Source organism: Haematobia irritans, chromosome 2, assembly GCF_050003625.1.
Source record: "Haematobia irritans isolate KBUSLIRL chromosome 2, ASM5000362v1, whole genome shotgun sequence".
Lineage (NCBI taxonomy): Eukaryota > Metazoa > Arthropoda > Insecta > Diptera > Muscidae > Haematobia > Haematobia irritans.
In genome coordinates this window covers 103,962,070-103,988,457 of record NC_134398.1, presented here as the reverse complement: position 1 = coordinate 103,988,457, position 26,388 = coordinate 103,962,070, and the positions used below count along the sequence as shown (strand labels likewise).

Sequence of the window (26,388 nt, the reverse complement as noted above, 5' to 3'; positions counted from 1 at the left end):
GGAAGATAATGATTTATATAATTTATTTTTTCACCCTATAGTTGTTATTGATAGTAATTGTATTTGTAAGTTACGTTAGAACAAAACACAAATGACAAGAACCTAATTTATTTGTCTATTGCATAATTCAAAAAATAATAAAATATTGAATATGTTTTATAAGAAACACATATTTTCTTTTATTTCAAATAAAACTAAAAACGATTTTGGAGTCGCAATATATAAATTTTTTGATCGAAATTTATAGCCAATTTCAATTAATTATTTAATTGAATGAATCAAATAGTTGATTGATTTTTGTCGCGAAATTAATTAAAATTTTAATTGATTCAATTAAAACTGTGATTGAATTTTATGTTAAAAATCAATCACGTTTTTAATTGATTCAATCACACAATTAATTGATTCCGTGACAAAAGTCAATTAAATTTTTAATTGAAAATCGTGTTGGTTTTCAATCAAAATGGGTGATTGATACCATCATTTTCGTGATTGAAGACATTTCAATTAAAAAAATGATTGAATCCGCGATTTTCGTGATTGAAATCAAAAAATTTTTTTTTGTGTGTATGAAGCGTCTGTACCAGCCAGCTAACCCAAGGAATCCACGAACCTGTGTTACAGTTCTTGGTGTTGGCCATTTGCTGATCGCTTCTACCTTTTCAGGGTCAGTTTTTATACCACCATTTCCTATAATATAGCCAAGATATTTGACTTCTGTGACACAGAAGTGGCTTTTCTCAATATTGAGAGTTAAATTCGCCTTACGAAACTCCTCGGCTATACGGACTAAAACGGACAAATGATTATTGAAATTTTCGGACACAATGATTAAATCGTCCAGATATCCGAAAACGCAATGACGAAGATCTGGTGGAACTAACTGGTCCATGAGGCGACACATGGTCTGTGGAGCGTTGCACAGGCCAAATGGCATCACAACAAATTGGTATAAGGGACGCCCTGGCATGGTAAAAGCGGTTAAAAGTTTCGCTTCTTCGCTCAAAGCAACCTGCCAGTAAGCGTCCTTTAGATCCAATTTGGAAATGATGTTGGCCTGTGGCAACCTCGAAAATATGCCCTCAATACTGTGGAGCGGATACGCATCCTTTTTAGTTACTTGGTTTAGTTTGCGAGCATCTAAACACAAGCGAACTTTATTGGGTTTCAGGACTAGACGCATTGGTGAGCTCCACGGGGAGGTGGACTGCTCAATCACCCAAGTGCCAACATGCGATCTATCTCCTGAAACATTACCCTTTCCACAGCTGGTGAGACCGGGTAATATCTTTGATTGATTGGCTTTGAAGAACACACATCAATCCCATGAGAAATCATTCTGCCCAAGCCTTCCTTACAATAATTAGGGAATAAATCGATAATCGATGACAACTGTCGAGTCTGAGATGGGCTGAGTGGATATTTATTATCCGATGTGATCTTGTGTGAGGCTACTTCATTCAAACAAGACATTTCAGTTAAACAGCAAGGGTCAACATTAAGCGACGAATCGGATATGATGGCCGATTCAAAAACGTCAGAGGCTATACCAAAGGCTTTCCAAAAATCAAGACCCAAAATCAGTCGTTGCGTTATGGAAGGAACAATTAACATTTTCAATTGTTTGGTCTGATTACGAAAAGTGACATCGGTAATAAAAATCCCAAGGTCTTTTGAAATTTGCCATCCGCAGTCTGAACAAAAGTCATTTGCATAACACTTTGTTCAATCATCCTTCCAATTCGATCGTAATCTATTTCAACAGAATCATTGTGATTTCGAATATCCGGTTGATTTGTTGAGTTCTGAGTGGCTGAAATTTCTGGTTGATGAACATTACCAGAAGATACAGAATGTGAAATCTCGATATTGCCATCATGAGGGCTTGCCTCCAAACTGAAATTTTGGTCGTATAAATTCTTGGAGAAATTTCTCGTATGAGTCCCATTTCCAAGAGCGCCTCTAGGTTTGCCACGACTAGAAGGCTTAGGTTTCGTGGTTGATCCCGTGGAATTAACATTATATGGTGCACTGGGCAATTCTGAAGTATACTTTCGAAGATCGGAAAGCTCGCATGACATTTGACAATTTGGACAATTCGAAGTGGAAGATAAGGATTCTTCTATACAGCTTCGGTGAAAAATGTGGGAACATATCATAATTTTATAACAATCCTGTGATTCGAAATTCATAACATTGTCACAAATAACACATTTCAATTCATTACTTTCCATTGTCCTATTTTGATCCTCAGGAGGAACTGAAGGACGAAGAGGACTATGTGATACTGGTATGTTTCAATTTTTTTATTGCTTTTAAATTATAGTAAAAGATCGTAACTTCTGAACAAGATTTTCTTTTCTTGGCAATCCGAATATAATAACAAAGTTGATATTTTCCATAAATATTTATCCTACGTTGACGGGTGAGTAAAACAATAGGGTAATTTTTGCCACACAATTTTCCTACTAAAACTTACTAATCTGGACTATATATACATATATATATATATGTATATATATATATATATATATATATATATATATATATATATATATATATATATATATATATATATATATATTCAGTCAGCGGCGTCAGTGCTACCGGGCTACCGGCTGATGTGATTGGTATGCAGCTACTTCAAGAGATGGCTCGCTGGTGGTCAATGGTGGTCTCGTTGAACAATTCACAGCAGTTGGAGAGAGTTATTTTTAGATTCTCTCCAATTGGGTGATATACTCTCACACAACAGAGTATCTATGAGTGGCCAGTAGCTTCCACTTGATGATATGCAATTGCTCCAGGATGGGCACACTCTTGGAAAACAAAATAGGTGCACTTTAGGATTTATCATTGGATTTTGCGTCTCACAGAAAATTATTAAAATTGTGTCAGGTAATGGTCTCCTCATTTACGGGTGTGGAAATAACTCCCAAAACGCGTAATTAATTTGCGTTATTACCAGATGAAAGTCCTCTCCCAAAATTAATTAAATTGAATTTATCTGTTACAAAACCAAAATAATTATTTTTTTTCTTTTGAAAAATTTCCACCAATAATCATGGGTCTAAAACCTCTTACCTCAAGAAAAAAAAATAGATCGATGTTTGAAGTTTTATGCATGAATATCCAACAAAATTTCATGCAATTTATAAATTGACGAGGGGTTTCATTGCCTTCAATTGAAAATTCTGTAAATTACCTACAGGAAATTATGCAAATTAACACCAATTCTCTTAACTTTTTGCACCATATTTACCATCAGAAATAAATTGAGTTATTATTTTAATAACGAACAATAGTTTTAATTGTCACACTCTCTATGTCTTTGTTTAACACTTCTATGGTTATTAAAAAAGTTTACTTCACTACGCTTGAAAATCAAAAGCCAGCCCATAGCCTGGTGCAACTTTATTTAAACTAGCTGAGGATTTAGATTACTTCTCACCACTAAGATCGACATAGGAATGGTATGAAATTTGAAAAATATCGACCGCTATGTTCTAAAAAAACAGTTTTAGTTCTCACAACATTGGTCAACAAATTGCCTGAGAATAATATATTTAATGACCGTTTGCCCTTGGATTGAAATGACAATAAGAAAAAAATATGAAGTAGAAAATGAAAAAAAGGGGAAAAATACTAATGGTATTAAAAAAAAAAAACAACTATCGCTGGGGTTTGAACCTGGGTCATTCGAGGCCAACGTTCTACCAACCAAGCCATTGCAATCCCTGAGATGCAGCTGACTAAAACAATGTTTACCCCGTTGGACTTCGAAATCCTACAGATGTTTCTGCTTGGCAATTGAGAGTAAAATTGTAGTTATTATTTATATCCGTATATACGTTATTGGGCCAAACTCTGTACAAGACCCACCAAACATTTCAGTGACTACATCACAGTGATATACATTTACATGTAAGGACAAAAACCTCATCACACCTTATCCTTTCCTACTCCAAAGCTAGAGTTGTGTGACCACTCTAGCCACGTGCTCCTACTTTCTTTCTTTCCCTATCCCACAACTAGAGGTGTGCGACCACTCTAGTCACGTGTTCCTACCTTTTCCTTATCCTTCTCCCTCCCACAGCTAGAGGTGTGCGATCACTCTAGCCTCGCGCTCCTACCTATTCCTCCTTCTATCTCCTACAACTAGAGATGTGCGACCACTCTAGTCACGTGTTCCTACCTTTCCCTTATCCTTCTTTCTCCCGCAGCTAGGGGTGTGCGACCACTCTAGCCACGTGTTCCTACCCATTCCTCCTTCTACCTCCCACAGCTAGGGGTGTGCGACCACTCTAGCCACGTGTTCCTGCCTATTCCTCTTTCTGTTCCTACACGTTCCTTCCTCTCTCTCCCACAGCTAGAGGTGTGCGACTACTCTAGCCACGCTTTCCTACATTGCCCCCTCCTCTTTTCCTATTCCAGGTGGGACCACACTACCCAAGATCTATACCTTGACCGACATTCAGTGAATCCCGTGTCCCTCCTTCTCATCCCTTCGAAGTGTCACCCGTGGCCACAATTCCAATAACCTATCCCATTGTGTCCCGCCGTCTCACACAGCCGACAATCCCCGGAGTAGTGCTCAGCTCTCCCGTAGTCCACACATCACCACTCCACCACGGGAAGTCGATACCAGCCTAGTAACAGTACACCAGTTGAGGACCGGAAGGTCTCAACCGCTCCAAACCCCGAGGCCACCACCACACCATTACCGCCCGTACTATTAAAGTTTACCATTGTAATACAAAAACTCCTAACGACAAAAAAAAAGATTCTTACCTTAAAACCGTAATGACCACGCCTTCTTCTTATCTCAGTCTCTAGAATAAATTTCTTGAACTCATAGAGTGGATAGAAGAGCTCGCCCAAATGTACGAGGTGGATACCAATCTGTTAACCAAATGATGTCTGAGGTCCTGGAAGGGAAAGCCCTGGTGTGGTTCCGGAATAACTGCGCCACGGGCCAAGTATGGCGTTTCTTCAAAGAGGAATTCCTTCGTTTCTTTCTCCCGGCACGCTATTTTGAACAATTAGAAGACGAGATCCGCAAGGGGAAACAGAAATCTCGAGAAACCTTCAGGAGCTACACTCATGAGGCACAGTGACTATTCGGAAGAACAAAAGTTGGAGCGGATTTTCTGCAACGCTTTACCCGAATATATATTCGTAGTCGGGACTTCCGAAGCTTGCGAGAGTTGTTAGAGTTGCCGGAAGACCTGGGAAGCCCATCTTCGCTTGCGACCCAACCGCGGCAGCAACATCGCCGGATCAACCAGGAAGCGGAACAACTCCAGTCGCCAGCGGTAATCGACCCATGGACTGCTTGCCGACAATGTGGCCAAAGCGACCATATAGTATCGCGCTGTCGAAACCCACAGGTTTCGAGAGATGTTCTGGCGGACGGAGAGAGGTCAGAACCATTGATTGCTGTCGACAGTCGTCGGGAAACGCGCGACGGACCCGCAACACACAAGGGGAAACGGGTCCGCAAGACAACACTCCCCGCAACTAGGAACCTCCTTCCGGGTAGAACCCTCAACGCTGGTTGCTACGGTGAAAATTGGCGAACGACTAGTGGATGCCACCATTGCTATCGGGGCCACCACCTGTTTCGTCAGCGAAACACTCGTGGAAGCCCTTAAGTACAAGGACCCCATCCTTCCCTACGAGGCCAATGTGCCCTTGGCCAACGGCTCACAGTGCCACGTTCGCAAGGCCTTAGAAACAACAATTGAGATTGGAAACCAGCGCATCCCGATCAGGCTGTTGGTGATGCCGGAAGCAATCGAGGACATATTCTTAGGACTGGATTTTCTGGTCGTTGGCGGCGCGCAACTTACATTGGCAGGATTAACATGCTCGTTCATACTCCCCAGTCAAGCTGCAGGCGACCGCGGGTCGTGGGAATACCATCGACACGCAAGCACATCGGAAGCAATGACGTACGAATCGCCTATTATGAGCTCAATCCCTAACACCATCCGCCCAGGCACTACTCGGATAGTATCGGATCCCAAACAGCTGCCTTTCGAACCAAATATATATATATATATATATATATATATATATATATATATATATATATATATATATATATATATATATATATATATATATATATATATATATATATATATATATATATATATATATATATATATATATATATATATATATTACATATATATATATATATATATATATATATATATATATATATATATATATATATATATATATATATATATATATATATATATATATATATATATATATATATATATATATATATATATATATATATATATATATATATATATATATATATATATATATATATATATATTGTTCAAAAGCTCATAAAGGAAATGGCGGAGAGTGGAGTGATCGAGCCATCATCAAGTCCTTGGTGTTCCCCAGTTGTGCTGGTCAAAAAGAAAGATGGAAGTACCCGATTCTGCGTGGACTACAGAAAACTGAATGATGTCACCAAAAAGGACAGTTATCCGCTTCCACGCATTGATGACACGTTGGACACACTAGCCGGAACAACATGGTTTTCTACGCTTGATTTGCAGAGTGGATATTGGCAAGTAGAGATCGCCGAGAAAGACAAGGAAAAGACGGCTTTTGGCGTTAATGGCGGTCTCTGGCAATTCAATGTAATGCCTTTCGGGCTCTGCAACGCTCCGGCTACCTTCGAAAGATTGATGGAGCGGGTACTGAAGGGGTTGCACTGGAAGTCGTGCTTGATATACTTGGACGACATCATAGTGATGGGCAAAACATTTGACGAGCACCTTAAGAACTTGAAAGACGTTATCCAGCAATTGTCAGCCGCTGGTCTACGCCTTAACGCAAAGAAATGCTTCCTTTTCCAGCGGGAAGTTAAATACCTGGGTCATCATGTGACTGCAGAGGGCATATCCACCGATGAAGACAAAATCCAAGCTGTCAGAGATTGGCCACGACCCCGAAATCTCCACGAATTAAGAAGTTTCCTTGGGTTATGTACATATTACCGACGATTCGTCCCAAACTTCGCCAGCATCGCCGCTAGTCTCCATAAATTGACGCAAAAAGGTCAGAAGTTCCAGTGGAGCGACGAACAGGAGAATTCATTCCAACATTTAAAAGAACTTTTATGTTCAGCTCCTGTTCTAGCGTATCCTATTCCGGGCGAAAAATTTGTTTTGGATACAGATGCTAGCGCGTATGGTATTGGAGGTGTGCTATCCCAACAGATAGACGGCAAGGAGAAGGTCATCGGATATTTCAGCCGAACGTTGTCCAAGCCCGAAAAGAACTACTGTGTAACGCGGCGAGAGCTGCTAGCCGTCATAGAGGATGTAAAACATTATCATAAATATTTGTATGGACAACACTTCTTGCTCAGGACTGATCACTCAGCTCTACGATGGTTGCTCCAATTCAAGAATCCGGAAGCTCAACTGGCACGTTGGATCGAGAGGCTCCAAAGCTATGATTTCAGTATCGAGCATAGAAAAGGTGGAAAACACGGTAACGCTGACGCTTTGTCACGTCGACCTTGCAGTATAGAATGCAAGCACTGCTCGAAAGCTGAACATAAGGAGGAGATTGTTGATATTCGGCTGTTACACATCGAATCTGGGGTGGACTGGCCAACAGAACAGCGTAAAGATCCCATTTTGAACAAAATTATTTCGGCAAAGGAAGAGAGAAACCCAGCAAGAAAGACATCGCAGCCGAAAGTCCACTTATGAAAGCATACTGGGCTCAATGGGATAGTTTAGTTCTAGTCAATGGATCCCTGCAACGTAAATGGGAAAGCGAAGATGGCAAGAGCAGCCGAAATTTGATCATCGTGCCGGATTCCAAAATAAGAGACGTTTTGGCGGAGTTCCATAATGGTCCCAGTGGAGGTCATCTGGGAATAACCAAAACAGCCGAGAAAGTGAAGCAACGATTCTACTGGGTTGGATGCCAGAAATCAATTGCTGAATGGGTAGCCAATTGCGAGAAGTGCATGAAAGCGAAAGGTCCAACAAGGAAAAGTCGAGGTCCTATGCAAGAATATAGACCAGGAGCCCCGTTTGAAAGAATAGCAATGGACGTGGCCGGCCCTTTCCCAGTAAGTGATTCTGGAAACCGTTATGTCCTTGTGGTCATGGATTACTTCAGCAAATGGCCGGAGGTGTATGCAATTCCAAACCAAGAGGCAAAAACGATTGTGGATGTTGTCAACAAAAACTGGATATGTCGCTACGGTGTGCCGTCCGAGATTCACTCAGACCAGGGAAGAAATTTTGAATCGGCCATATTCAAAGAGATGTGTGAATCCCTTGGTATCAAGAAAACGAGGACTACACCATTACATCCACAATCCGATGGCATGGTAGAAAGGTTTAATCGCACTCTGGAGGAACATCTTCGAAAAGTAGTGGACAACGGCCAGAGGGACTGGGACGAGCATATACCAAAGTTTTTGCTGTCGTATAGATCTGCCATTCATGATTCCACCTCTCGAACACCGGCCAATGTTCTATTCGGAACTGAGTTGAAGTAGCCTGGAGATCTGATATTCGGCGCTAAACCTAATGAGCTCGCCATGGAAAAAAACAGAAACGACATCCCAAACACTTTCGGTGAAGTTCACGAATCAGTGCGCAACAAAATAAAAATGGTCAGCAACAGAATGAAGGCGAGATACGATCGTGCTGTAAATACTGAGGGCTTCCAAGAAGAAGACTTGGTTCTGCTGTTTAACCCGCAACGAAAGAAAGGATTGTGTCGTAAACTGCAAACACAGTGGGAAGGCCCATACAAAGTCATCAAGAAGATCAATGATGTTGTATACCACATTCAGAAGGACGACAGCCCTAGATCAAAGATGAAAGTTGTACATCTGGAACGATTGGCTCCTTACGGAACAGGTTCTGTGCCTGTTCGGGACGAACAGGCTTAAGCGGGAGGCAGTGTTACGAATTTGATAATTATAGATATAAGTTTATTTAAATTAGTTTCCGTTAATTTAAAATTTCAAATTGTAACGATAAAATTTTGCTATCACTTGTTGGAATCATCTATTCATTTTCTAGTATTTTCCTGAATTTCTTTTATGTTCTTTTGTTTGCTTACCGAAATGTTAGTTCTTACTCTCTCATAGAATAGCAACCCCTTTGCTTTGTTATTCTGCATTCTCATTTCATCTCATTGTCTATTGTCATTGTTGTTGTAGTAATGCGAGCATATATCTATGTGAGTGTGTATGTGTTTGGCAGCCACCAGACGAATAACTTAATGGTCGTAGATCCTTCTAGCATTGTCTAAAAATGTTCTGGCGTTGCCAGAATATTGTAGTGCTACCAGAATGTTCTCGTATTGCCACACCGTCATATATAAAAGCGCTCGCATGCTGCTAACGAGTCAGTCTTAATTAAAGCGTCAAACGAATAACTTCAGTGTGAACGAATCGTAAAGTGTGAAGTCATAGTAAATAAATTGTAGATTGTCGTTATTTAAAAGAACTGTGTTTTAATTGTCGGGTAATTAAAAACGCCTAAATATAAAAACGTAACTAAATATATATATATATATATATATATATATATATATATATATATATATATATATATATATATATATATATATATATATATATATATATATATATATATATATATATATATATATATATATATATATATATATATATATATACATATATTTAGGCGTTTTTAATTACCCGACAATTAAAACACAGTTCTTTTAAATAACGACAATCTACAATTTATTTACTATGACTTCACACTTTACGATTCGTTCACACTGAAGTTATTCGTTTGACGCTTTAATTAAGACTGACTCGTTAGCAGCATGCGAGCGCTTTTATATATGACGGTGTGGCAATACGAGAACATTCTGGTAGCACTACAATATTCTGGCAACGCCAGAACATTCTTAGACAATGCTAGAAGGATCTACGACCATTAAGTTATTCGTCTGGTGGCTGCCAAACACATACACACTCACATAGATATATGCTCGCATTACTACAACAACAATGACAATAGACAATGAGATGAAATGAGAATGCAGAATAACAAAGCAAAGGGGTTGCTATTCTATGAGAGAGTAAGAACTAACATTTCGGTAAGCAAACAAAAGAACATAAAAGAAATTCAGGAAAATACTAGAAAATGAATAGATGATTCCAACAAGTGATAGCAAAATTTTATCGTTACAATTTGAAATTTTAAATTAACGGAAACTAATTTAAATAAACTTATATCTATAATTATCAAATTCGTAACACTGCCTCCCGCTTAAGCCTGTTCGTCGCGAACAGGCACAGAACCTGTTCCGTAAGGAGCCAATCGTTCCAGATGTACAACTTTCATCTTTGATCTAGGGCTGTCGTCCTTCTGAATCTGGTATACAACATCATTGATCTTCTTGATGACTTTGTATGGGCCTTCCCACTGTGTTTGCAGTTTAGGACACAATCCTTTCTTTCGTTGCGGGTTAAACAGCAGAACCAAGTCTTCTTCTTGGAAGCCCTCAGTATTTACAGCACGATCGTATCTCGCCTTCATTCTGTTGCTGACCATTTTTATTTTGTTGCGCACTGATTCGTGAACTTCACCGAAAGTGTTTGGGATGTCGTTTCTGTTTTTTTCCATGGCGAGCTCATTAGGTTTAGCGCCGAATATCAGATCTCCAGGCAACTTCAACTCAGTTCCGAATAGAACATTGGCCGGTGTTCGAGAGGTGGAATCATGAATGGCAGATCTATACGACAGCAAAAACTTTGGTATATGCTCGTCCCAGTCCCTCTGGCCGTTGTCCACTACTTTTCGAAGATGTTCCTCCAGAGTGCGATTAAACCTTTCTACCATGCCATCGGATTGTGGATGTAATGGTGTAGTCCTCGTTTTCTTGATACCAAGGGATTCACACATCTCTTTGAATATGGCCGATTCAAAATTTCTTCCCTGGTCTGAGTGAATCTCGGACGGCACACCGTAGCGACATATCCAGTTTTTGTTGACAACATCCACAATCGTTTTTGCCTCTTGGTTTGGAATTGCATACACCTCCGGCCATTTGCTGAAGTAATCCATGACCACAAGGACATAACGGTTTCCAGAATCACTTACTGGGAAAGGGCCGGCCACGTCCATTGCTATTCTTTCAAACGGGGCTCCTGGTCTATATTCTTGCATAGGACCTCGACTTTTCCTTGTTGGACCTTTCGCTTTCATGCACTTCTCGCAATTGGCTACCCATTCAGCAATTGATTTCTGGCATCCAACCCAGTAGAATCGTTGCTTCACTTTCTCGGCTGTTTTGGTTATTCCCAGATGACCTCCACTGGGACCATTATGGAACTCCGCCAAAACGTCTCTTATTTTGGAATCCGGCACGATGATCAAATTTCGGCTGCTCTTGCCATCTTCGCTTTCCCATTTACGTTGCAGGGATCCATTGACTAGAACTAAACTATCCCATTGAGCCCAGTATGCTTTCATAAGTGGACTTTCGGCTGCGATGTCTTTCTTGCTGGGTTTCTTGTTCTCTTCCTTTGCCGAAATAATTTTGTTCAAAATGGGATCTTTACGCTGTTCTGTTGGCCAGTCCACCCCAGATTCGATGTGTAACAGCCGAATATCAACAATCTCCTCCTTATGTTCAGCTTTCGAGCAGTGCTTGCATTCTATACTGCAAGGTCGACGTGACAAAGCGTCAGCGTTACCGTGTTTTCCACCTTTTCTATGCTCGATACTGAAATCATAGCTTTGGAGCCTCTCGATCCAACGTGCCAGTTGAGCTTCCGGATTCTTGAATTGGAGCAACCATCGTAGAGCTGAGTGATCAGTCCTGAGCAAGAAGTGTTGTCCATACAAATATTTATGATAATGTTTTACATCCTCTATGACGGCTAGCAGCTCTCGCCGCGTTACACAGTAGTTCTTTTCGGGCTTGGACAACGTTCGGCTGAAATATCCGATGACCTTCTCCTTGCCGTCTATCTGTTGGGATAGCACACCTCCAATACCATACGCGCTAGCATCTGTATCCAAAACAAATTTTTCGCCCGGAATAGGATACGCTAGAACAGGAGCTGAACATAAAAGTTCTTTTAAATGTTGGAATGAATTCTCCTGTTCGTCGCTCCACTGGAACTTCTGACCTTTTTGCGTCAATTTATGGAGACTAGCGGCGATGCTGGCGAAGTTTGGGACGAATCGTCGGTAATATGTACATAACCCAAGGAAACTTCTTAATTCGTGGAGATTTCGGGGTCGTGGCCAATCTCTGACAGCTTGGATTTTGTCTTCATCGGTGGATATGCCCTCTGCAGTCACATGATGACCCAGGTATTTAACTTCCCGCTGGAAAAGGAAGCATTTCTTTGCGTTAAGGCGTAGACCAGCGGCTGACAATTGCTGGATAACGTCTTTCAAGTTCTTAAGGTGCTCGTCAAATGTTTTGCCCATCACTATGATGTCGTCCAAGTATATCAAGCACGACTTCCAGTGCAACCCCTTCAGTACCCGCTCCATCAATCTTTCGAAGGTAGCCGGAGCGTTGCAGAGCCCGAAAGGCATTACATTGAATTGCCAGAGACCGCCATTAACGCCAAAAGCCGTCTTTTCCTTGTCTTTCTCGGCGATCTCTACTTGCCAATATCCACTCTGCAAATCAAGCGTAGAAAACCATGTTGTTCCGGCTAGTGTGTCCAACGTGTCATCAATGCGTGGAAGCGGATAACTGTCCTTTTTGGTGACATCATTCAGTTTTCTGTAGTCCACGCAGAATCGGGTACTTCCATCTTTCTTTTTGACCAGCACAACTGGGGAACACCAAGGACTTGATGATGGCTCGATCACTCCACTCTCCGCCATTTCCTTTATGAGCTTTTGAACTTCGTCTCTTTTTGCCAGGGGAACACTTCGTGGTGCCTGTTTTATGGGCCTTTCTTCTGCGGTTTTAATTTCATGTTTCACTACAGATGTTCTTCCTTGATTTCCCTTTTCAGAAGCAAAAGCAGAGGCGTTTTTCCGCAACAATTGCTTGGCTTTATTTCTCTCTGACGGCGATAGATGACGTGTCCAAGCCTCGAAATACCCTTCTAGATGTTTTCTCACTGCTCCATGTGTCTTTGATGAGTTGCCTTCCAAATTGACTATTGCCTCGGCTGGTGTACATTTTCCAATATCAGAAAATTTTGCAATTTGCTCATGATTGTCAAACATGTTCAAGACACGAACTGGTATTAGTCTCTCTTCGTTCGTTGTTACCAGGGCATTTGCTATCAAGAAGTTGTTGCTTTTGTTTTCTGCTGGTTCAACAACCCACAATTGGCCGACTTCACAATCTCCATTCATAGAAACCCATATAATTGCTTCGGCATTCGGTGGTATAGACTCTGACTGGCTCGTTGTCAAACGTCTGACAGGTGTATTCTCGTCGTATCCCACGTTTACCGTTATTTCGGCATCGCACCATGTCATTACACGACGCTTCATATCCAGATTGAGGCCAAAAGCAATCATGAAATCCGCTCCAATTATAACTTCGTCTACTATATCGGCCACAATGAAATCATAAGTAACGGATTTGTTAGCAATAGTTAATTTTACGGTGACCTTTCCATATACGGTTGCGGGTTCCCCTGTAGCCGTGCGTAGCTTGACTCCAATCAGTGGTGTAACTTTTCCTTTTACTAAATCAGATCTAATGATAGACTTTGATGCACCAGTATCCAACGTCAAAGTACGCTTGTCGCCATTAATAACACCCGCAATAGTTAAATTGTTATTTTTCTGTTGAACTATTGCTATGGAGATGGTGGGGCCATCGTCTGTGGGAGCCAGCTCTTGCCCCACTGAACTAGCTCGATTTAGTTTAAAGGTGACTCACTTGACTGTGGGGTCACCTTCTTATGGCTATTGTTTAATGGAGATGGTGATGTGGACCTTGACCGTTTGCGTCGTGCTTTGCATTCTCGAGCTAGATGTCCCGGCTTATCACAGTTATAGCATTTTATCCGGGATTTATTTGCCTCTTGCTTCATTTCTTGCATTGCCTGCTTCATGGCCTCTTTCATCGACTCAATAACGGTCTTTGATTCATCACACTCTGTCTCTACTTTACGTACCTTGTGAATTTGAGGCCGCGCTAGCAATCTCGCAGTCTCCTGTGCAAGTGCGAATGTTACTGTTTCAGCGAATGTAGCCTTTTGTGACGCATATGTTGCACATTTTATATCTGGGTCTCGAATTCCATTGACGAAGGTTTCAATCTTGATGCGGTCCACAAGAGGATGACTCTCACCTGGGTATGTCAAAAGCACTAGCCGCTCAACTTCTGTTGCGAAATCTTGTAGGGTTTCATTCGATTTCTGGATTCTTCCTCTCAATTCCATTCTGAAGATGTCCTGCTTGTGCTCTCCACCATACTTGCGTTGAAGTGCCGCTATTACTTCATTATAGTTATTTCTAGAAGCAGCGGGAATGCTTTGTATCACATCAGCAGCATTGCCCTTTAATGCCAATAGAAGTTCAATTGCTTTATCATCGTCATTCCACAAATTTCTACAAGCAACCATTTCGAATTGGAATTTGAAGACATCAAATGACGTTGAGCCATCGAAAACAGGAGTTTTGATTTTTGAGCCCTCGATGACGCGCACTGGACCACCTTTAATTTCCAGCTCTGACATTTTTTTCTCGATGTGCAGAAACTTCTCATCATGAACCATAATTTTCTCATCCACGGAAAGAACTTTCTTATCCAATTCCACAATTTGATTTTCTATATGGTCCACACGTTTCTCCATGCCTTCAGAAATTTGTTGTAATTTTTCGTTGAGAATTCTAGAATTTTCGTCGAATTTTTCTTCCAATTTTCTAGAACTTGCTTCCATTTTTCTAGAATTTTCTTCCATTTTTCTAGAATTCTCATCCATGATTTTTCTAGAGTTTTCTTCCATCATTTTGCTCAAAACATTGAGCATTGATGTGTAATCCACAACACTCGAAGCCACAGATGGAGTTTCTACACTGCTTGTATTGACGAGTATTGATTCATCAATGTCTTCCTTATAATCAAACTCATGCGTCGCAATGTCCATATTACGCCGTTCAAACTCTTCCAGTAGACGCTTTTGAAGCTGGGCCTTATTGCCTGTTGTCGGCAGCTCCAGTTTGCTCAATTCCTTTTTTAAGTCTTCCACACGAAGCTCATTAAACTTCATTGTAGATTTTTTCGTTATTTCACTTCACTTATATTTAGGCGTTTTTAATTACCCGACAATTAAAACACAGTTCTTTTAAATAACGACAATCTACAATTTATTTACTATGACTTCACACTTTACGATTCGTTCACACTGAAGTTATTCGTTTGACGCTTTAATTAAGACTGACTCGTTAGCAGCATGCGAGCGCTTTTATATATGACGGTGTGGCAATACGAGAACATTCTGGTAGCACTACAATATTCTGGCAACGCCAGAACATTCTTAGACAATGCTAGAAGGATCTACGACCATTAAGTTATTCGTCTGGTGGCTGCCAAACACATACACACTCACATAGATATATGCTCGCATTACTACAACAACAATGACAATAGACAATGAGATGAAATGAGAATGCAGAATAACAAAGCAAAGGGGTTGCTATTCTATGAGAGAGTAAGAACTAACATTTCGGTAAGCAAACAAAAGAACATAAAAGAAATTCAGGAAAATACTAGAAAATGAATAGATGATTCCAACAAGTGATAGCAAAATTTTATCGTTACAATTTGAAATTTTAAATTAACGGAAACTAATTTAAATAAACTTATATCTATAATTATCAAATTCGTAACAATATATATATATATATATATATATATATATATATATATATATATATATATATATATATATATATATATATATATATATATATATATATATATATATATATATATATATATATATATATATATATATATATATATATATATATATATATATATATATATATATATATATATATATATATATATATATATATATATATATATATATATATATATATATATATATATATATATATATATATATATATATACATATATATATATATATATATATATATATATATATATATATATATATATATATATATATATATATATATATATATATATATATATATATATATATATATATATATATATATATATCATAACTAAGTTTTCTTTATATTGCGTAATTCAAATTTTCTTAGAGAATAATCTTCCCTTCATTCTTTGACAAAATTTGTTATTATTTTTGTAAATAATTATTTAAATCTTTATAAATGCCAATAATATCAACATTTGAAAAATCTTTAAAATCAGAAGCAATGAAATAATTTAAAAATTAAAAAAAGCAACAAAATTATTAAAAAACAAGTAAGTAAAGTCTAAAGTCGGGCGGAGCCGACTATATTATACCCTTCACCGCTATGTAGACAAACATTTGTGTTACCATCTCAACTACTTAACATTTGCTGGGAGCTACATAAAAGTTTGCATTTCCAGATACAAATACACGCTCACAAAAAAACGCTTCTGTAACATATACTCCCAAACATATTTTGCTTCAAGCAAACATATTTTGCTTTGGGTATTGCCCAAACATTTATATGTTTGATCTCTTCCAATATATAATATGTTTGAAAGCATATTGGTCTAAAAAATATATGTTTGGGTAGTCTAAGTTCCAAACATTTTGTATTTTTGCATCCAAATTCAATAATGTTGTCTTCCAAAATACCAATATGTTATTATGTGAACATATAATATGTTTGGAAGCATTTTGCACCCAAAAATATTATATGCTTAAAAAAATTCTCCCAAACAATATTGTGCTCAAAATTTTATTTATTTTTTTATATATTTACAATCATCATGAATTATGAAAATAAACAGGTAATATAGTTGATAACAACATAGGTTTTCGACCTGAATGCTCAAAATTTTGTTTCTGCCCAATTGTATATTCCCCAACATCTTTCTCACTTCCACGAGATTTTTTAGTTCTTAGCACTTTTTCTGTAATACAAACATTGTAGAAGAAATTATTCAATTGCATAATTTTTTTTTATTTTAATTTTACCTTTTGCCGACGGGGATTCGAACAGCGGACGACACAGTTTGTAAGGATCAAAAAAGTAGCTGATCAATTGTCCACGGAAAAATAAAATGTTTATTTTGTAATACAAGCAACAACCACCAACTTAATTCAATATCGCTCCCTGTTAAATAGCGCTCCAAGCTACTAAACACATATATGTTTATATGTTATTTCTAAATTAATATATGTTTGCATCCAAGCATATTATATTTACAAACATTTTATGTCCCAAACATAATATGTTCTAACATATTAACATATATGTCCCAAACATGTTATGCTAGTTTATGGACATTATATGCTTGCACTCAAAAATATTGGGTTTAAAAATTTGTGTTCCAAACATATAATGTTTATAGCCAAACATATGAAAAACAGTCTTTTTTATCCGTGTACTTTTAACGGAAACAATTTTTTGTACTTCTACAAAAACTCTAGAATTAAAATTTAAATCGGCTAACGCCCTGGGAAATATGAAGCGAGAGAAATTTTAATGCAATTGTACAAAACAGATTTATGATTTTCAGGCGATACATACACCCTAAAAACAATCGCTTCTGTAACATATACTCCCAAACATATTTTGCTTCAAGCATATAAATTTTTGGGTATTGCCCAAACATTTATATGTTTGATTTCTTCCAATATATAATATGTTTCAAAGCATATTGGTCTAAACAATATAATGTGTTTGGGTAGTCTAAGTAACAAACATTTTGTATTTTTTCATCCAAATTCAATAATGTTGTCTTCCAAAAAACTATATGTTCTTATGTGAACATATAATATGTTTGGAAACATTTTGAACCCAAAAATATTATATGCTTAGAAGAATTTTCTCCCAAAGAAAATTGTGCCCAAATTTTGTTTCTGCCTAATTGTATATTCCCTCACATTTTTCTCACTTTTTCTGTAATACAAACATTTTAGAAGAAACATAACATTGTTTAACAACATAACATTGTTAAACATACATTTGTTGGCAGCGTGGAGCAGTGGTTGGACGTCCGCCTTGCGTGACAGGGGACCTGGGTTCGATCCCTGCTTCGACCAACACCATTTTTTTATTTTTTTTTTAATATATTTTTTAACATATATTCCAGATACGTTCGGAAGTTCCCGAAAAGGTGTTCAGCATTACATACTATTATATTAAATTTTTACTACGAAATTGTGTGTTTTATAAAGGACTTAAAGTCAGAAAAGAAAAGTGCTTGATATAAACGAAATGGACTGAGTTCAAATCAAATATTATTTTTTTTATTGCAACAATAAAAATTATGTAACAAATAAAAGTTTTTGTATACAAGTTTAAAATTTTCGAAGAAATTCAAAAACTCTTACAAAAAAGAACGTGAAGTCGAGTACATATAAATATTTTTCTATCGAATCCTAAGGTTAACGATAACCATTCAAAAGCACATTATATTTAAATCCTAACAGTAATTTTAAAACAGCACATAAATTTATTTTGGTGTGAACAATTGTTTGCTAGCATTTAACACCATTAATTTAGAAATACAAATAAATATGAATTTTTATTAACGAATAATTTTGTACTTAATTTAATTCTTAAGGCCGGTATAAATTGGCATTATCACGTTAAAATGGCCATGTTTACCCTTTTACTTTTCTTTAATAATTCTTTTAAAGAAAATAAACTTATTCAATTGTTGCTTTGGATCTTTCCCCACACTGAAAAAAAAGCATGCCCGGTTCCAAAGATTTTGACTTTACTTTAAAAATTTTGGGTATTGATTCCGAGCCAAAGAAGCGGAGAATACAAGTTAGGATACTTTTAAGACACAATTCTCTTTTAAATTTAGGTTTTGTGTACTTGCTTCTAGGAAGCAAATTTTATGTTTTCGTTTTTTCAGCTTTTTATCTTCATAAGCTATCAAAGTCCTTTAAAAACGAGTTAACGACAACTTTATTTTCCAAATTGAGACTCGACTTCTAGTAGAAATTATGCTATGTTTCAAGTAAAAAACGTCTTTAAAATAAAGTGTTAAAAACATGTCTTATATTTGAACGATTTTTTGCTTTGTAGTCAAGAAGCAAAAAGACAACAAATTTAAAGACAATTTCATTAAATTTAAAGAATTTTTCTGAATTATTAAAGTCAAGTTGACCTTAGACCAAACATTTTTTCTTTCATGTTATGATACCCATTTTTAAGTGAAATCACTTAATTATAAGGACAATACTTCATTGAAAAGTTTATCGACTTTTGACAAGGAAAAAAAACTTTATATTAGAGAAATGCGTCTTCTATACTAAGCAAAATTTGCATTCGTATTTTTAAAGACATGAAATCTTTGACCTCACGACAATATTTTTTTCAGTGCACCATGTTATAATACAATTTACCGGAAAAAGTTGTAATGTTATTGTGGTTTTGCCGCTAAAATGAGAAATAATTTTAGCGGCAAAACTCGAACTCAATGCCCACTTTTATTTTCGAAAAAATCCGTCAACTCCTCTTGGACTACTCATTAATAAAGAGGAACTAATCTTTGTTTTTATAGATCTTCAAAGGTCGATACTTTCAATGAAGTCGTGTTGTCGTTATAATTAAGTGATTTGAAAAATAGGATAGCGTAATTTATACTGGAACATAGCGTAATTTAATACTGGAAGTCTTGTTTTTAACGGACATTTTATAGCATATGAAAAAAAAAGCTGAAAAAGCTTGAAATGTGCTTCGTAGAGTCAAGTACACAAAACCCCATTTAAAAGAGAATTGTGTCTTAAAAATAGGATATGTTTTTCAATACTTTATTTTAAAGACATTTTTACTTGAAACATAGCGTAATTTATACTGGAAGTCTTGTTTTTAACGGACATTTTATAGCATATGAAAAAAAGCTGAAAAAGCTTGAAATGTGCTTCGTAGAGTCAAGTACACAAAACCCCATTTAAAAGAGAATTGTGTCTTAAAAGCATCCTTACTTGTATGCTCCGCTTCTTTGGTTCGGAATCAATATCAAAATTGTTAAAGTGGAGACACAATCTTTGGAACCGGACATGCTTTTTGTTCAGTGTATCGTGCCCTTTCGTTAGTTTCTATGAAGATCCCTTTAATTACTTTTGTTTGAATATTTTGACTTACTCTTCCTACGTTCCGATTTGTTTTGACGAAACAAAAAAATTGTGCCCGTAATGCGAAAATGATAAACAAAACTCATGCTCTTTTTCTTTTCAAATATATTTTATCTTGGTTCCGAATGAATTTTCTCTCCGAATACTCATTTTAATATTTTACTTAAGCATATACAATTTTTGGCGAAGTCTTATATCACAACATATATATGTTTACTCACAATATGTAAATTTATACTTGTTTATATTCACACGTAGTATTTTTCCTATATTTAATGAAATTTTCTTTGTATATATATATATTTGTAATGCGCCAATTGGTTACTCTCATTATTTTACTTCCAGCATACACTTTGTCTCTCTTTGTAAACACATATATGTTTATATATATATATATATATATATATATATATATATATATATATATATATATATATATATATATATATATATATATATATATATATATATATATATATATATATATATATACATATACATATAAAAAAAATAAAACAAATACTAAATATCTAGAATTATTTTTAATGTTACAATTATACTGTCTAGAATTAAATTTGTATTAATATCATGCATTCATGTAATATCATGTAATTAAATAATCAATTTATTTCATAAAATACTTTATAAATAAAAATGTTCATATAATTCTAATGGTTGCCAATTTTAAAGAAATTAAAAGTAATATCATCATAAAATAACTAATTTTTCTTTATATTGCGTAATTCAAATTTTCTTTGAGAATAATCTTCCCTTCATTCTTTGACAAAATTTGTTATTATTTTTGTAAATAATTATTTAAATCTTTATAAATGCCAATAATATCAACATTTTAAAAATTTTTAAAATCAGAAGCAATGAAATAATTTAAAAATTAAAAAAAAGCAACAAAATTATTAAAAAACAAGTAAGTAAAGTCTAAAGTCGGGCGGAGCCGACTATATTATACCCTTCACCACTATGTAGACAAACATTTGTGTTACCATCTCAACTACTTAACATTTGCTGGGAGCTACATAAAAGTTTGCATATCCAGATACAAATACTTTTAATGGAAACAATTTTTTGTACTTCTACAAAAACTCTAGAATTAAAATTTAAATCGGCTAACTTCCTGGGATGAAACACAATGTTAGTAAAAAATATGGGAAATATGAAGCGAGAGAAATTTTAATGCAATTGTACAAAACAGATTTATGATTTTTCAGGCGATACATATGTATTCGAGATATAGGACAATTTTAGTAATATTTACAATTTTTGGTACTCAGCAGTGGCGATTTTACAAGGATATTGGTTAGATCTCGCCAAGATATGTGGTCAAGTGTGGGTTGTGATATATTTGTATTCTCTGAGGAATCTATCCAGTCAATTGGAGGAAAATCCCATTGAAAATGGGTCTAAAATATGAAACAGTCCACCATATTTCCCCAACTCTGGTGTACGTATATATGGGAGCTATATACAATCGGAACCAATTTTGACTAAATTTGACATGCATAGTTAGTATAACTTTGGCCCCCTGGTCATATGAGTGCAAATCGGACGAGAGATATATATGGGAGCCATATCTAGGTTAGGTTAGGTGGCACCCGAATCGAACCCACGACCTTCTAAATCTGAACCGATTTCAACCAAATTTGCCACAATTACCTATACTACTAAACGTACTCATTGTGCGAAATTTGAAGCAAATCACGGCAAAACCCTGGATTTTGAGGCCATATAAGTTCAAATCGGACAAAATATATATATGGGAGCTATATCTAAATCTGAATCGATTTTGACCATATTTGGCACATACAATAGTATCGTTAAAAGTACCGCTTGTGTAAAATTTGAAATAAGTCAGGGCAAAACTCTGGCTTTTGAGACCATATAAGTCCAAATCGGGCGAAAGATATATATGTGAGCTATATCTAAATCTGAACCGATTTTAAGAAAATTTGACACACTTTACGATACTATTAAACGTTCCCCTTGTGCAAAATTTGAAGCAAATCACGGCAAAACTCTGGCGTTTGTGGCCATATAAGTTCAAATCGGACGAAAGATATATATGGGAGTTATATCTAAATTTGAACCGATTTCAATCAAATTTACCAAGCATTGGTAGGTCAATACTACCCTCTGTGCAAAATTTCACGAAGATCGGTAGTAAACTTTGGCCTCTGTGGTCATATGAGTCTAAATCGGACGAAAGATATATATGGGAGCTATATCTAAATCTGAAACGATTTGGCTGATATTTCGCAAGATTTTCCAGATTCATAAAATATTTGGATGTACGGTATTTCAAGAAAATCGGTTGATAAACACGCTAACTATGACCACATCGGGGATAAATATATATGGCAGCTATATCTAAATCTGAACCGATTTTTCCAAAACCAATAGCGATTGTCTCTGTCTCAAGAAAGGGCCCTATGCCAAATTTGAGCACGATCGGACTTAAATTGCGAGCTGTACTTTGTGCACAAAATTACATATACAGACAGACGGACAGACAGGCAGACAGACAGACAGACGGACATCGCTAAATCGACTCAGAATTTAATTCTAAGCCGATCGGTATAGTAAAAGATGGGTCTATGTCCACTATTTCTTGGCGTCACATACAAATGCACAAACTTATTATACCCTGTACCACAGTAGTGGTGAAGGGTATAAAAATATATATTTACTTATACGAAGACATATAAAAACAAAAACTAATCTGAATACAAATCAAACAAAACAAGTATATACGGCCGTAAGTTCGGCCAGACCGAAGCTTATGTACCCTCCATCATGGATTGCGTAGAAACTTCTTCTAAACACTGCCATCCACAATCGAATTACTTAAGTTGCGGTAACGCTTGCCGATGGCAAGGTATCTTAAAACCTCCTAACACCATCTTCTAAATTGTATGTAAGTCCATACGTGGTATATATTAAATCAAAAAAGATCGATCCAATACGTATATAATTCAGGTTGACAAAGTAGACATAAAATTTTGACAAAATTTTCTACAGAAATAAAATTTTAACAAAATTTTCTATAGAAATAAAATTTTCACAAAATTTTCTATAGAAATAAAAATTTTGACAAAATATTCTATAGAAAGAATATTTTGACAAAAATTTCTACAGAAATAAAATTTTAACAAAATTTTTTATAGAAATAAACTTTTGACAAAATTTTCTATAGAAATAAAATCTTGGTAGATTATTTGTGGCTCGAGTGGCAACCATGATTATAAACCGAATAAAATTTGAACAAAATTTTCTATAGAAATGAAATTTTGACAAAATTTTCTATAGAAATAAAATTTTGAAAATGATGAAAATTTTATTATGAACCGAATAAAATTTTAACAAAATTTTCTCTAGAAATAAAATTTTGACAAAATTTTCTATAGAAATAAAATTTTGACAAAATTTTCTATAGAAATAAAATTTTGGTAGATTATTTTTGGCTCTAGTGGCAACCATGATTATGAACCGATATGGACCAATTTTTGTGTGATTGGACCAATTTTGGTATGGTTGTTAGCGACCATATACTAACACCACGTTCCTAATTTGAACCGGATCGGATGAATTTTGCTCCTCCAAGAGGCTCCGGAGGTCAAATCTGGAGAACGTTTTATATGGGGGCTATATATAATTATGGACCGATGTGGACCAATTTTTGCATGGTTGTTAGAGACCATATACCAACATCATGTACCAAATTTCAGCCGGATCGGATGAAATTTGCTTCTCTTTGAGGCTCCGCAAGCCAAATCTGGGGATCGGTTTATATGGGGGTTATATATAATTATGGACCGATGTGGACCAATTTTTGCATGATTTTTAGGACCATCACATTTTATTTTGTATACCACATTCGATTTGTCTTCCATTTTTATCTTGGTCTTAGTTTTGCTAAATAAGTCATTTATCGTCCTGTTACACTTTTGCGCTAATTTATAATTCTCCTTTTTGTAAATATTTGATTTTTCAAATCTTTGGGAAAACCTCGGTATATATGTCGTCTTTTTGAAAACCATGGATGTGGCTTCTGGTTTGTTGTGATTCTTATTTACTTTATTTTTCACGTATTTTATGAGATCACTGATTGTGTTATTGGGGAAGTCATTTTGTTTTAGAATCCATCGTATTTTCTTCTCGTTAGTCTTGTGAAATTTTACGTCGCTTATGTTTAAACCCCTATTAATAAAATTGGTAGCAGTATTAATCTTAATACGCCGAGGATGATTGGAGTGAAAATTTATTAATCTTCCTGATGCAGTTTTCTTTTGATACCAATCCAACATTAATTGATTCTTGTGTCTTTGAACAACCGTGTCAAGATAAGGTAATTTTCCTTCGGTTTCACATTCCATTGTGAATTGAAGTTGTTGATTAAAATCGTTAAGTGTCGTCAATGTGTTGCTAACTTCGTCTTTATCTATGATGCAAAATATGTCATCAACATATTTAGTCACAAATCTTGGTTTTTTGCGAGTTTGTTCATTGAGTCGTCCAATAATTTCTCCATTATAATATCTGCGATTATGGGAGATATAGGGGATCCCATCGGCATTCCTTTGGTTTGTTCAAATATCTTGTCGTCATATGTGAAATATCTGGAGTCCTTTATGCATAGCGTCACTATTTCTAAAAATAAATCCATTGGAGTTTTGGTAAATTCTTGTATTATAGTCCATTTTTCTTTAATCGTCTTTATTGCTAGATTTATAGGTACACTCGGAAGGAGGGATATCACATCAAATGAGATTAGCAACTCGTTGTCCTTTATTGTTTGTTTGTTAATTCTTTCCTTAAATTCTATTCCATCCTTTATATTGTACTTTGAGTCATTCGTAAGATTTTTCAATATATTTGATATATATTTTGATACGTTATATGTAGGAGAATTTGTAATAAACGCTGTTAAACCATACACACGTATTTTACACTTGCTCCATTAAAATCACAATAACTTACGATATACTGAAGATTTTGCTGTGCTGTTTTTTCTCAATTGCGGTGCTATCGAGCGGGTAACCAGAGAGGTAGCTGACTGTGGCTCGATGTTGGAGATATTGGTGGAATTCTTGGTTTAAAAACAAATTTATATTCACAAAATTTCTGCATTACTGGAAATGTTTTGGAATTGCTGTGTTTTGCTGTTAACCGATTAACAATTGTATCAAGTTCTAAACTGTTCATAAACAAACAACAGCAGGTATGTTTGATATCTTGAATTGAGTTGAATAAAAAAACTCACCATACCCAGTGTTGATCAGTGGGACTTGTAATTCACAATTACTCCACTAACAATTGGTTACACCATTTACGTTTATAATCAAATTACATTCATATAATACTTAATATTAATAATCTGATAAATAAATAAAAGCTACAAATAAATGAAGAAATAGACAAACTAATAAAAAAGTAAAAGAAAATAAATAAATAAATAAACATATAACAATAATATATATATATATATATATATATATATATATATATATATATATATATATATAATATATATATATAATATATATATATATATATATATATATATATATATATATATATATATATATATATATATATATATATATATATATATATATATATATATATATATATATATATATATATATATATATATAAAGGGTGATTCTTTTAGAGCTTAGGATACTTTTTTCAATGCATTAGTATTTGACAGATCACGTGGGATTTCAGACATGGTGTCAAAGAGAAAGATGCTCAGTATGCTTTGACATTTCATCATGAATAGACTTACTAACGAGCCACAACGTCGAATTTTCAGTGAATGGGCCCTAGAAAAGTTGGCAGAAAATCCGCTTTTTATCGACAAATTTTGTTCAAGCTAATGAGTTGCTGTAAATAAGCAAAATTGCCGCATTTGGAGTGAAGAGCAACCAGAAGTTCCGTTCAAGAACTGCCCATGCATCCCGAAAAATGCACTGTTTGGTGTGGTTTGTACGCCATTGGTGGAATCATTGGACCGTATTTTTTCAAAGATGCTGTTGGACGCAACGTTACGGTGAATGGCGATCGCTATCGTTCGATGCTAACAAACTTTTTGTTGC

The 26,388-nt window shown here is 35.8% G+C and overlaps 1 protein-coding gene and 1 long non-coding RNA gene across 4 annotated transcripts in view; one reads left to right on the top strand and one right to left on the bottom strand.

The window, feature by feature from the left end:
- LOC142225936 (uncharacterized) overlaps positions 1-25,498 on the bottom strand; it is a 138,765-nt gene extending 113,267 nt beyond the window's left edge. For 2 of the 3 annotated variants that reach the window (XM_075295785.1, XM_075295786.1), the window contains exon 1: positions 25,268-25,498. The gene's annotated coding sequence lies outside the window, so the exon portion shown is untranslated. The remainder of the gene's footprint in view (positions 1-25,267) is intronic. The other variant, XR_012719522.1, reaches the window with a different exon arrangement.
- Positions 23,949-25,223, top strand: LOC142225937 (uncharacterized). Its single transcript, XR_012719523.1, has 2 exons — positions 23,949-24,963; positions 25,014-25,223. It is a non-coding gene; the product is annotated as an uncharacterized LOC142225937 (long non-coding RNA).
- Positions 25,499-26,388: the final 890 nt, after the last annotated feature.